This window comes from Neofelis nebulosa, chromosome 5 (assembly GCF_028018385.1).
Source record: "Neofelis nebulosa isolate mNeoNeb1 chromosome 5, mNeoNeb1.pri, whole genome shotgun sequence".
In the NCBI taxonomy this organism is placed as follows: Eukaryota; Metazoa; Chordata; class Mammalia; order Carnivora; family Felidae; genus Neofelis; species Neofelis nebulosa.
In genome coordinates, this window is record NC_080786.1 from 88,543,502 (window position 1) to 88,558,705 (window position 15,204).

Here is a 15,204-nt window from a genome sequence, read left to right on the forward strand (position 1 = left end):
CTTTGATTTATATTTTTCATGACAATTTATTTAAAATTTTGTGTACTTTTAGTAGTTACATTTATTTTGTTAGCACTTTGAATCACTGTTATCCACTGAATACAAATTATGTGAAAATCTTCATTATAACATTACTGAAAATTTTGCTGAAATGAAGGCATGAAAAAATAAATTTCATGGAGTAAATAAACAGCAATTCATGAATTATGTGTATATTTTATGACTCATCCAACTGCCAACCCATCAAGAGAACTCCCAAGGTGTCTTTGTCATTTTGCCAATGTTCAGTCATATAAAAGCCATTGCTTTATGCATGATTTAAAATTTTTCATCATTATGTAGGTATGTGTATCAAGGTAAATGGAGACAGTATTTTTACAGTAAGTTAGTTTGATTTATAACTCTTTAATATTTAGGTCTATGTTGTATGGTAACTTGTACTCTTGTCTCAGGCCCTGCAAATGTTAGGGACAGACTTGTCTCTGTCATGGCCTGTCCTTCAACCACCTGACACATATTTATCTACTAGATAGTCCCACCTGTTTGCCTAAAAGAACTTCAGAATCATCTTGTCCAAAACTAAATTCACCATCTTTCTCTACCCTACCTCCTTCTTCTTCTGGCGATTTCTCTGTCAGTCACCCAAGCTAGAATCCCAGACGACATCCTGGGTTTCTGCACCCTGTTACTCTTCCTCAACTTTCTAAATAATTCTGTCATCTGCCCCAGTTTGGACCTTGAGAGGCAGTATCACTCTGGACAGTGCTTGCTGCTCAAACTTCAGAGTTATCTGGAGGGTGAGTGTGTTCAAACACAAGTTACTGAGGCTCTGCCCTCAGAGTTTCAGATTCACTAGGTCTGGGGTAGGACCCGCTCATTTGCATTTCTAATAAGTTCCTGTCAGCTGTTACTGCTGGTCTGGGGCTGCACTTTGAGACCCATTGGCCTACAGGTTGATCTAAAATTTTACTCTTCTTATGTATCGTGTGACCTTAGGTGAGTTCCTTATTTTCTCCAAGACTGTTTCTTGGTCTATACAATGGTGATAAAGGTTACCTTTGAGAGCTGAATTAAATGAGATAATATAGGTAAAGCACTCAATACAATAAGACTGTGCAAGTAAGGGCTTAATAAAAGAAGGTGTATGTAGAGAAGAAGAGAAGGTGGTTATTCAGTCCTTACCATCTTCTCTTGGACTTACTACTGGCCTTCTCCATCCCTTATCGAACCATCTGCATGATTTGTCTCTGACCACAATCCTTTCCTTTCTACTCATGCCTGCCCCAAAACATTTAAATATGTTCAAATCTTCAATTTGTAAAAAGCCTGTCACCCGGCTTTGACTCCATTCCTTCCTTCAGCCACCCTATCTCTATCCTTTTCTTCATATTTAAGCATCTTGAAAGAATTGTTTAGGATTGCTCTCTCTACTTCTTCCATTCAACTCACTTCTCAGTGTAGTATGGTCTGGACTTTGCTTCCACAGTCCCCTAAACCAGTTCTTTCTGAAAAAACAAATGGGCCCTCCTTATTGCCAAATCTTCTGGATACTGGATACTCTTCGACACCTAACACTGCAGACACATCTTCTATGGGAGGCGGTTTCAAAAATGGATCCTAGTGATCTCCACCTCCTGGTATTCACTCCCTTTTATAATCCTCTCCCCTGGTGTGTAGACTGAGCCTGGAAACTTTGTTCTAATGAAGAGAGTCAGACAAAAGTGAGATGGGATGATGATGTGGCACTTTTAAGGTTAAGTTATGAAAGACTTGCTTGCACTTTTCCTCTGAATCTTCTTGTTCATTTGCTCTGTTGAAGCAAACTCCCAGGTTGTAAGGTACCTGAGGAGGATCTGTGGCCTTCATCCTAACAGCTCTCGGAAAACTGAATCCTGCCAACAATTGGAACAGTTTGCTAACAGTTTGGAAGAGGATCACTTTCCAATCAGGCCTTCAGATGAGCCCACAGCCTTGGCTAACACCTTATTACAGACTTGTAAGATATCCTAAAACTCTTTGTGACCCACAGGAAGAGTGAGATGTTAAACAGGAATTGTTTTCAGCCACTAAATTTTGGAGTAATTGCTCCACAGCTATAGATAACTTATTTATCTTCCTTCTTAAAACTACTTTCCCATGGACTTTCACAACCCCTGGTTTTCCTCCCTGTTTCCTCTTTATCTCTGCTCCCTGGGTTCTTCTGACTATGCTCTCTTACCTCCTACTGTTTCTCAAGGTTCTTCTCTTCTTCTCTACATACATTTTCTGGCCCGTGACACCCATTCATATGCCATCTATAATCAAATGATCCTCAAATTTATAATCCAGTGACCCTCTTTTAAGCAGCAGGCCCATAAATGCAACTGTGTAAAGGTCATTCTCACCTAGGTGTTGTTCTCAAAGACACTCAGACTCAGCATGTCCCAAACAGAACTTGTTTCCCACCAAAGCCCTCAACTTCCTATGTTTCCTGCCTCAGTGAGCCACCTGATGGTTGGTCAAACCAGATGGTTCCAGTTGGTCAAACCAGAAAACTAAGAGTCATCTTTCATTTCTTTATTTAACAAATATTTAAAGAAACTTTTTTTAACTGTTTATTTATTTTTGAGAAATAGAGCACAACTGGGGGAGGGGCAGAGAGAGAGATCAGGAGACACAGAATCCAAAGCCAGCTCCAGGCTCCGAGCTGTCAGCACAGAGCCCAATGCGGGGCTCAAACCCACAAACCGTGAGATCATGACCTGAGCCAACGTCGGCCGCTTAACCGACTGAGCCACCCAGGTGCCCCTATTTAACAAGTATTTATGGGGCACCTACAGTGTGCCAAGCAGTGTTATAGGCTCTAGGAGAGTTTACAATCTTGTGGGGAGACAGACAATGAAGATAATAAATAAAGTATGTACCATGTTAGAGTGAGATATATATCACAATAAATGCTATTGGGGGAAACTGAGCAGGCAAAGCAATGAATTTCATGGAGAGTGAATTCGTGGTATTAGATGGGGTGGTCAGAGTAGGTCTCACAAAGAAGGAGACACCTGCAGGTATGAGGACTGTGCTATGTGAGTACTGGGAAAAAGAGCATTTCAGGAAGAGAGGACAGCTAGTTCAAAGGCTTTGGCTGGGAATTTAACTGGGGCTTTGAGGAACAGCAAGGTGGCCAGTGTGGCTGGAACAGAGAGAACGAGGGGGAGATGATTAGAAACGAGGTCAGTGAGATACCCAGCCCAGATCATGTACAGCCTTATTGCCATTGTAAAGATGTGGGGTTTTTCTCTGAGTACCATAGGGAGCCGTGGGAGGGTTTGAGTGCAGAAATCCCATGGTCAGTCTGGTTGCTATGTTTAGAATAGGCTATTGAGAAATTGTTCCTCTTCTTTTTATCTCTCAGCCCTTAAATCTATTTTGCACACTAAGCCCTGCGTATTTTATCTCTTAAATATAACTTGAACCCATCTGTTTCTCTTAATTTCTATTGTTACTCCTTAAGTTGAGCCAACCACATCTCTTGTTCGTTCATTCAAAGAATACTTTTTGAGCAGCTACTATGTTCCAGGCACTGTTCCTATTGTTGGGACACAGCAGTGAGAGACAGCCTGTATGGAGCTTACATTTCTCCCCTTGGATGTATTGCCTTTAAAAGTTTATCACCTCTTAAAGCGTCTTATGTACGTACTTGGTTACTCCCTTGTTGTGTCCTTTCCTCAGCAACATGTCAACCTTGTGAGATCAAGGACATTGTCTGTCGTGTTCACCAACTGTATTCTCAGTGCCTAGGACTGCACCTTGCATACAATACGTGTTTGGTACATACTAGTTGAATGACACTTTGTCGGTCTATGTGCATTGTGTTATATGCGATGCCGTCTGGTATTCTTTATTCTATCCCATTATGTTTCACTGAAAAATCCCTGCCCCTTACAACTTTATATATATATACATATATATATATATAGTCAAATTGGTTTCCATACAACACCCAGTGCTCATCCCAACAGGTGCCTTCCTCAATGCCCATCACCCACTTTCCCCTCTCCCCCATGCCCCATCAACCCTCAGTTTGTTCTCAGTATTTAAGAGTCTCTTATGGTTTGCCTCCTTCCCTCTCTGTAACTTTCCACTCCCCCTTCCCCTCCCCCCTGGTCTTCTGTTAAGTTTCTCAGGATCCACATATGAGTGAAAACATATGGTATCTGTCTTTCTCTGCCTGGCTTATTTCACTTAGCATAATGTTCTCCAGTTTTATCCACATTGCTACAAATGGCCAGATTTCATTCTTTCTCATTGCTAAGTAGTATTCCATTGTATATATAAACCACATCTTCTTTATGCATTCATCAGTTGATGGACAACTTTAAACTTGGTTTCAGAATCTGGACTTTAACTGGAAGTTCTACAAACGCTACTCTTGCATTCTCCACAACCAGTCTTCTTTCCAACTTGGAAGTCTTGTCAGGTTACTTCCCTGCATGAAATCTTTCCATGGAACTCTGTTGGTCTTAGACTGTTTTCCCCAAACACCAGTCGTTTACGGTTGCTAGTGTACCAACTATCATATAATAATGCATTTAATATTTTTGTTTACAAATTGAATCACTTTTTCTCACTCAGCCTCATCTCAAGTGGTAAACTAAGAGAAGTAATATATCGGATGAATGGGTTATATATTTTTCTAATGTGTATTAAATTCATTAACTGTCCAAATAAAAAATGCTGGTTTGTGTACCATCTAAACTTCTGTTGCTTACCACCCAGCCACACTCTGGGGAAACCTGCTCTCAGGACAAAGGGCAGATGCCTTGGCTTGGCCTTCGAGGCACTTTGGAGCTTACTGGTGCTTTCCACTAGTGCAGTCTCTCTTTCTCTCTACCACTTCCTGCACTCATTCATTCTGAATAACTGGCCGGTCCCTGAATGCACTGAGTTCTCTCTGGCTCTAGGACTTTGTACTGCCATCTGCTTCCTCTTTTCTGAGCTCCACCAGCACCCCCACCTCACCCCCTTTCAGGTCTAGCATAAATGTCACCTTGGGGAAGCTGGTGGGTCTGGGATCCCCTGCTTACCCCGTCTCAGAATGCATCCCCTGAAGCAAAGTGGCTTCTTCATATCTTGTACTCCAACTGAAGACTGCATGTCCTTTTGGGGAGGAAGAGTATCTTATTTACTGTAGTATTTCTGGTTTTAAGTATAGTACCAGACATTCAGTAGCAATTTGGTTAATGAATAAAAAAAAAAAGCACGGATTTCTCAAGGAAACGAATGCCACTAACACTCAGCACATTGTCTGACACATACTAGTCACTCAGAAAGCATCTTTCAGGGGCTGAAAACAGTGAGGACTGCTCCTTGACCTGGGGACATTACCTTTTGTTTCATTATTTGAGAGGTAGTCTCAAATTCTAATGTCTTTGCTCCACATGACATGATTCTCTTCTCTCTGCCCAGGAAGAGGTCAGAAATGAGGTAAAATGTCTATCTGTGGCCTAAGAGGTTTTTGGTCCCTTGGTAAACTAGTGTATACTGACAGAGGGTGGGGTGTGTGGGGGTACATATCTGTATGAAGTGTGAAGTAGCTATAATGTAAATAGTAAACATTTGAATTAATATCAAAAAAATTTTAATGTTTATTTTTGACAGAGACAGAGACAGAGCATGAGTGGGGGAGGGGCAGAAAGAGAGGGAGACACAGAATCTGAAGCAGGCTCCAGGCTCTGAGCTGTCAGCACAGAGCCTGACGCGGGGCTCAAACTCACGGGCTGTGAGATCATGACCTGAGCTGAAGTTGGACGCTTAACTGAGTGAGCCACCGAGGTGCCTCAACATTTGAAATAATATTAAAATCCATACTCCATGCATGTTTTCAGTACATTTAATGTTATTTTATTACATATAGTTTCCCCCCACTATCTGAAAGTAGAGCATTCCTTTGAAAACTGATGTAAGCTGAAATGGCATACAGCAAAGAAACGATTACCGTGAATGCATATGAAAAAATGTTTGAGCATTTCCAGACCCCTAACATGACTTCTCTTAGGCTTTTCTGAAACCTTAGGACACAGCTTGCTAATGAATATGCAGGATAAATCAAGATAAAGCACAGAGAGATGCTCACAGATGACACAGTTCGGAACTGTGACAGCTAGATACTGAGAGGCTGAGTGTGGTTCCGGGAGAAGGAGCTTGGGGGGGGGGGGTCACCCTCACTGCTCCCGGTGCATGCTGCCTCTATGACATCTTCCTGCAGAACAAATGCTGAACATTTTGGTAAAAAATCCTTTTTTTTTTTTTTTTTTTTGGTAAAAATGAAAATCCTCTTGGGATTTCTTTCCATCACTGAAAACAGGTACTAATGTAGGCCTTTCATAAAAGTGAAGAGGTATAACATGAACTTTGAAAAAGCACAGGTTACCTGTATCCAGAGTTTGATGCCATTATCCCTATTTTCTGAGATTCTACAACCTATACAATGTTTAAGACTGATAGTTAAACATTAAAAAAAAAAAAAAAAAGGTGCCTGGGTGGGTGGCTCAGTTGGTTAAGTGTCCAACTCTTGATTTAAGCTCAGGTCAGGCTGGATCGAGTGGTTTGTGAGATTGAGACCTTGCTTTGGGCTCTGTGCTGACAGTGCAGAGTGTGCTTGGGATTCTCTCTCTCTCTCTCTCTCTCTCTCTCCCTTTTTCTCTCTCTCTCTCTGACCCTCCCCCACTTGCCACACACAGGCGCTTTCTCACTCTCTCAAAATAAACATTTAAATGAAAGACTGATAGTAACAATGTTTCTTACAACAATGTGTGCCATAGGTAATAAAGGTTTTACAGCAACTCAATTCTGCTCAAAGATTTTTATTTCTCTTTTCTGTAATGACTCCACTATCTGGCATCTTGGGGACTATGGTATTTGGTATAAATGGAACTTCCAAATAACTGATGTTTAGTCTTGTAAAACAACCAAAACATTAAAAAACAAAAAAGATGGGAACTTTCCCAATATGCTGCACACTCCTCTGGCTTTTGAAACAAAATGCCCCAAATATTAACAGAGCCATGCTGACCAGGAGCTCTCCCTTTGGACTCCAGGTATTTGGACACCATATCTGTCCATGCTAGAGGTCTAAGGAGCACACATAGGGACTCAGATGATAGGGCACCTGGGGCTAAAGAGGTGATAACTTTAGCTCTGATGCTGAAACATTTTCTTACAAACAAAAGTAAACCCCAATCGACTGATTTGAGCCATTCCCTTTCCCCTTTTTTCATAAGGGAAACATAAACCTTACATAGCTAAATAATTTCCTTCAGCAAAGTGTAAAATGGTTGACTTTATAAAATGTCAATTAGCGAATGAAACGATAAAAGTCTCTTCCCATCAGAAGATGATCTACTTTATCACCGATGCTGTCGTTTTTCTGTTCACCATCATTGCTATAGAGCACTCTCACCTCATTTTCAACTTGCATTTGTTCTTCATCTTTACTTGTTCACATTTTGTTCATGCAGTATGGAGAATTATTCTGCAGCCATTTCAAGGCGTGTAGTGTGTGTGTGTGCATGTGTGTATGTGAGTTGGAAAGGATTTGCTTCAAAGCTTACACTTTTTTTATCAGGAAATAAACGCTTCTTAAATGTGAAAGTCCTGCATAATGTTTGATATTTGTACAGAATTTCACATGTACATTTTAAGATGTATGAACAGAATGGAAACCATTGTTTTGGTATCAGACTGATATGCTAGTCCATAGGCTTCCTCGGTGAGGGAGTCCAGAGCACTCTCTGTATACCTCTGTGTTATCACAGCATGTTATACTGAAATTATATCATTTATCTGTCTTCTCCATTAGTCTAAGAGCTTCTCATGAGCTTAGACCATGTCCTAGCCTTCTCTGAACCCCAGCGCTTGTGTTCTTATGTAGCAGCATAATCTTCAGGAAAGTGTAAAATGGTGACCTTTATGAACAATCAATTGGCAAATGAGAAGGTAACACAGCCTCCATCCCAGTACTTCATTCTTGTGTTCTTGTGCGTCTTGACTTTTCACTCATGTTTTCCTGTGATGTCGTCCAAACCATAGTTACCTCAGAGCTGATGAACTTTAGTGCAACCTGTACCTTTTTTACCTCCTGTTGAGTCCTGTGAGTTTGTAATAAATGTTTATAGTGAACGTTGGCAGGTAGGAAAATGGTCATTTTTCGGGAAATGAACTCTTTCTTTGTGTTGATCTCCACGATTGTTTGGCAACCGGGTAGGTTTTTTGATTTTTGTTTTTTTTGTTTTTTTTTAGATTTAATGTACATTTATTCTTAACACATGGAACATACAAAGATTTTATGCTGAATAAATGATATTCGTTAAGCCAAAAAAAAAAGGGGAAGAAGGAATTTACATCAAGTTTTAGCTACATTGTTTGAAATACAAATATGCAGTTTTTGTTTTTTGTTTTGAGACAGGGAGAGAGCACACTTGAGGAGAGGGGCAGGAGGAGAGAGGGAGAGAATCTCAAGCAGGCTCCACACGCAGTGTGAAGCCCAACATGGGGCTTGATCCCATGACCCTGGGATAATGACCTGAGCGGAAATCAAGAGTCAGACACTTAACTGACTGAGCTACCCAGGCATGCCTAAATATGCAGATTTGATCACTGAAAAAAATCTCAGTGTGTTTCTTCATCAGGAACTTCAACTGAACCTAGGGCTTTTTTGTACCTTGATTAGAAAGAAAACAAAACAGGGGCACCTGGGTGGCTCAGTCGGTTAAGCGTCCGACTTTAGCTCAGGTCAAGATCTAGCAGTCTGTGAGTTCAAGCCCCGCATCGGGCTCTGGGCTGATGGCTCAGAGCCTGGAGCCTGTTTCAGATTCTGTGTCTCCCTCTCTCTCTGCCCCTCCCCCGTTCATGCTCTGTCTCTCTCTGTCCCAAAAAATAAATAAAAAAAAAAAAAACGTTGAAAAAAAAAAATTTAAATAGCTGTGTCTCGCTTTGTGCAGGTCACCCACCAACTTGTTAACTCATCATACTATCAAGGGGTAGCTGAGAAAGGGACCAAACTGTGGGGGTCCAAGGTTATGTGCAACATACAACATCATATACATACACACATGGCAATGCAGCCTCTGCAGCTAAAGGTTAAAACCAGTTCTAAGAGGTGATCTCAGGGTTATTCATATAATCAGGGAGGAGAGAAAGAGGTCAGGGTGTTGTAGGTTCACACATGACACTTAGGGGGGAGAACCTTTTTTTTTTTTTCTCCTCAAAGTTTAACTAAAAATAGTTTTAAAAACTGCAGCTTGAGGTGCTTGGGTGGCTCAGTTGATTGAGCATCTGACTCTTGATTTTGGCTCAGGTCATGATCTCACGGTTCCTGGGTTCAAGCCCTGCATCGGGCTCTGCGTGGACAGTGCGTAGCCTGCTTGGGATTCTCTCTCTCTTCCTCTCTCTCTCTGCCCTTCTCCCACTCTCTCTCTCTCTCTCTCTCTCTCGACATAAATAAATAAAAAAAACTTAAAACTTAAAAAAAAAAACCCTATTGCTTGCTGCTATCCCAGAGTTTTCTCTTATTTCCATGTGAGACATTATCATCACAGTATGTTTATAGAATCAGGTATACAGTACATGAAAGGATCTGCACTCTACTGCACAGGCTCTCCAGTGAACAGTGTCTAGCAACAGCGTAGTTTTAATATTTCCTGGGAAGTCCGCAATTCTGACATGTTTTTAAATTATAAGAAAATGGTAAAAACAGGAAAGAAAAATTCATCTGGGCATTATATTGCGCTATCTGGCAGTGTGAATGAAATGCAAATGTATGAAATCTTTGAAAACTCTAGAATAATAAAAATTTCCAATTGCCATTCTTTCTTTTTTTATGGAAACCCACAGCTTTAATATATATAAGAGTAATTAACTTGTCTTCATTCTGCTTAAACTTTGAGAGAGAAGAGGTAGAAACTTGATTTACTGGTATTTACTGAGTAGAAAATAGCAAGCATCTTCACAATAGACCAATTTCATCAGCCTTGTAAATAAAATGACTCAGGCAAAGATTATGCTCCGAAATAAATTCTTCGAATAATGTTACAAATTTTCCCTGTAGTTTAATTGCCTAGTTTGTTCCTAGCTCCATCTAGCTATCATATAACCTTTTTATTCCTCATGCTAAATATCCTGTAAAATACTTTTCCACTTAAATCATTTTTTTGGTACTTGTGTGGTTTCTCTTTTCCCTTGCCTCAATCTACTTGCAGGAACTGACTTTTTTCCCCTATTAAATTCTATTTTTAGGAAATTCGGTTCAACACCATCCTTAAGTCCTTTTTAACAGTGACAATAACCATAACAAGAACAAGAACACGGATCTTCCTCAGTTTATGATGGGATTAATCCTGACGAACCCTTCGTGAGCTGAAAATATTGTAAGTTGAAAATGCATTTAATACCCTTAACCTAGTGAACATGATAGCTTAGCCTACCTTAGACATTCTCAGAACACTTCCATTAGTCTATGGAAGTTGGGCAAAGCCATGTAACACAACAGCCTCTTTTATAATAAAATGTTGACTATCGCATGTAATTTGTTGAATATGGTAGTGAAAGTGAGAAACAGAATGGTCGTGTGGGTGCAGAATGATGTGAGTGTACCTGTTGTTTACTCTCCTGGTCTTGTGGTTGACTGGGAGCTGCTGCCCAGCATCACAAGACAGCATCACACTGCACATCGCTAGCCTGGGGAAAGGATCAAAATGCACAATTCAAAGTATGGTTTCTACTGAATACATATTGCTTTCACACCATCATAAAATCAAAGAATCATAAGCCGAACCATTGGAAGTCAGGAACATCTGTATGTGCAACATACAGAACATCTAGCTATGTGCCAGAAATTGTTCTAAATACATGTATTAATATTTGCTATTCTTAACAACCCTAAGAGGAAGTTACTATTATTAGTCTCATTTTCTAGGTGGGGAACTTGACAGCACAGAGACGTAAAGTAACTAAGGTTGCAAAGCTAGTAAATGGTAGCGAGGCAGGATTCAAACCCAGGAGGATTTAGTTGTGGCTGTGGACTTAACCTTTAGGTTCTAACAGGATATTATCCTCATAATGTTGTTTTATTTTACTTTCTTTTCATTTAATTTTTATTTTTTCCTTTCTCACTGATATGATTCCTGTACAAGGCCTTATTTTCATCAATTCTTGTGTTCTTGTGCATCTTGACTTTTCTCTCATGTCTTCCCACGAATCCCTCCACACTCACAGCTGATGAAAGTTAGTGCAACTCAGTACTCAGATGCTCTAGGGAGGTGGAGGGCTGCTTGTCTTCCTCAACTCAAGAATTTATTATCTAGGGGCACCTGGACGGCTCAGTTGGTTAAATGTCTGACTCTTGATTTCAGCTCAGGTCATGATCTCATGGTTCATGATTTCGAACCCCACATCGGGCTCTGTGCTGACAGAGCAGAGCCTGCTTGGGATCCTCTCTCACTGCCCCTTCCCTGATCGTGGTCTCTTTCTCAAAAATGAACTTAAAAAAAACCCCAGAATTTATTATCTACACTCTACATCCTAAGTAGGAGAGAGTTAGGGCATTCATTAATTTTTTAGAAAACAGCTTTACTGGGGACATCTGGGTGGCTCAGTCGGTTAAGTGTCTGGACTTTGGCTAAGGTCATGATCTCATGGTCCAGCTCCATGCTGACAGCTCAGACACTGGAGCTGCTTCGGATTCTGTGTCTTCCTTTCTCTCTGCCCCTCCCTAGCTCATGTTCTGCGTTTCTTGCAAAAATAAATATAAAAAAATTTCAAAAATGTAGGGGCGCCTGGGTGGCTCAGTCGGTTAAGCGTCCGACTTCGGCTCAGGTCATGATCTCACGGTCTGTGAGTTCGAGCCCCGCATCGGGCTCTGTGCTGACAGCTCAGAGCCTGGAGCCTGGTTCAGATTCTGTGTCTCCCTCTCTCTCTGCCCCTCCCCCGTTCATGCTCTGTCTCTCTCTGTCTCAAAAATAAACATTAAAAAAAAAATTTCAAAAATGTATAAAAAACAGCTTTATTGAAGTACAGTTAATATACAAAGAACTGCACATATTTAATGTGTACAATTTGCTGAGTTTGGACATATGCAAACCCTGTTGCTATCACCACAATCAAGACTGTAGACATATTCAACACCTCTCAGAGTTTCCTTGTATGGCTATCTGTCTGTCTGTCTTTTTTTGTGGTAAGAACACTTAAAATGAGATTTTTTTTTAAGATTCATTTATTTATTTTTGAGAGAGAGAGAGAGAGAGAGAGAGAGAATGAGCTGGGGAGGAGCAGAGAGAGAGGGAGTGAGAGAGAATCTTAAGCAGGCTCCGGGCTCTTAGCATAGAGCCTGATATGGGGCTCGAACCCATGAACTGTGAGATCATGACCTGAGCCAAAGTAGGACACTTAACCAACTGAGCCATCCAGGTGCCCATGAGATTTAAGAAAACAAATTTTGAAGTGCACAATACCTTATTGTTAATTGCAGGTACAATGTTGTACTGCAGATCTCTAGAACTTATCTTACATAACTGAAACTTTATTATACCCATTGAATAACAACTCTCTATTTCCCTTGCCCTCCAGCCCTTGTCAACCACTATTCTCTGCTTCAATGAGATTGACTATTTTAGATACCTGATATAGGTGAAATCATACAGTATTTGTCTTTCTGTGATTGACTGATTTCATTTACTACAATGTCTTCTCGGTTCATTCATGTTGTCACAAATGGTAGGATTTCCTTTCTTTTAAAGACTGAATAAATATTCTGTTGCATATATACAAATTTTCTTTACCTATTCATCTGTTAATGGGCACTTAATTTGTTTCCATATCTTGGTCATTAGTTTTAGAATATATCAATGATCTGGAAATGCCCTTCAGATCTGAGGGAGAAACTCAGGGGGAGGTGTCTCAGGCTGAGATGGCCCATGGAAACAGGAAAAGTCATGTTCTCCTGGGTCTTATAGGAATGACAAGATGTAGTGAGGGCAGGCTCCTGTGGACCAATCTCTGACAAGGCTATGAATTTGGAGCTTTGCAAAAAGAAGCCACATTTCTCCTTAAGGTAGAACCAGCCTTGACAAACAGCTTGTGCTGCAGGCAACCATATGGGTAGAGATAGTCCTTCCACATATTTCTGAGCCTGAGACATCCAGGAAACTTGGAGGATGGTTAGTACAGGAGGTTTTGAAGACTTGGTGAAGTCTTTGGGGACAAGAGATGGTACGTTCCTCTCCTACAGAAGCGAGAGGGACAAGACTGAAAACCCATTCCAGAACCAGAGGAAAGGAAAGAGGCACCGGGAGGCACTGAAAATCCTGCCAGTCGGAGCAGTGCTGCCAGCCCTCCATGAGTTAAGTGCATCTCAGATAAGATAGAATGATGGCTGTATGCCACATCTGACCCACAGACATGTTTTGTCTGACATGCTTTCCTGTTTTAAAGAAATGGAGTTAGTTGCCAACATTGATACTTGGGAGAGTTCACTGGATTCCTGATTTCTCTTCATTTCTTGATCTTCAGGAAATCATCAGCTGGAAATGAGTAGTGGCTGTGCCCTTCAGATTGGTTTGAGCTCTCTGGTTCTTCATAGCCCCTTTCACTGTCGATTGTCTTTGCACCTGCCCTTCTTCATCTATTCATGTTACCTGCTTGGCTTGTTGGGCATTTAAGTTTGCCACCTGTGAACTATATCCTGAGCAGCTTCGTCTTTAAAAAAATTTTTTTTTAAATCTTTATTTATTTTTGAGAGAGAGAGAGAGACAGAGTGCGAGTGGGTGAGGAACAGAGAGGGAGGGAGACACAGAATCTGAAGCAGGCTCCGGGCTGTCAGCACGGAGCCCGATGTGGGACTTGAATTCATGAACTGTGAGATCATGACCTGAGCCCAAGTCAGACATTTAACTGACTGAGCCACCCAGGCACCCCTTAAATTTTTTAATGTTTTTTTTGAGAGAGAGAGAGAGAGAGAGAGAGAGAGAGACAGAGACAGAGAGAGACAGAGAGAGAGAAAGCACGCATGCGCAAGCGGGGGAGGGGCAGAGAGGGAGACACAGAATCTGAAGCAGGCTCCAGGATCTGAAGTATCAGCACAGAGCCCAATGCCAGGCTCAAACTCACAAGCAGTGAGATCATGACCTGAGCAGAAGTCTGATGCTTGGCACTCCCTGAGTAGCTTAGTCTAATGTAGATCATCTCTTAAAAGAAATTTCTAGGCCCACTTAACAGATATTTCCTGGAGCTATCTCAAAAAGGGTGTCAAAAAGAGACATTAGCTATATAAACTTAATATTTCAAGAAACTTTATAATTTACCCATAAGAACTATGTTTCTGTTCAGTGATATGTGATGAAATCCTTCAATGAAAGGGGCCTGTGAGCTTGTTTAAAAGCGCACCAAGGAAAGTAGGAGTTACAGATATACCTTGCATCCTATTCAGGAGCCAGTTTTGGGGAGAGAGAACTACATACCTATTAAAACAGCTGAAATAATAAAGAGTGATAACACAAAGTACTGGTGAAGATGAGGAGAAACTAGATCTCTCATACATTGGTAACAGGAATGTAAAATGATATAGCTACTCTGGAAAATAGTTTGGCAGTTTCTTAAAAAATTAAATACACATTTACTACATGACCCATCACTCATACTCTCAGGCATTTATGTGACGAAAATGAAAACTTAAGTTCATGCAAAAAACCTGTACACAGATTTATTTGTAATAGCAAAAAATAGGAAACAACCCAACTGTACCTCATCTGGGGAATGAATGAACACAACCTGATACACACAACAGAGCAATAGTCAGCAACAAAAAGGAATGAACGTTTGATTCCTACAACAATCTGGCTGGTCCTCAAGGGCATTATGTTTAGGTAAAAACTTCAGTCTCAAAGGTTATATGCTGTTGGATTCCATTTATATAACATTCTTGAGATAACTATAGACATAAAAAGCAGATCAGTGGTTACTAGGGGACAGGGATGGAGTAGGGGGGTCAGAAGGGGAGGTGAATTTATGAATACAATAAGGTAGCATAAGGGAGTTCTTCTGCGGTTATAGAACAGTTCTGTATCTTGGTTGTAGTGGCAGTTACACAAATCTATACATAGAACAAGACTACACACAAACACACACAAATGCAGATTTAAAGCAAATGGTAAAAACTAAGTAAGTTCTGTAAGT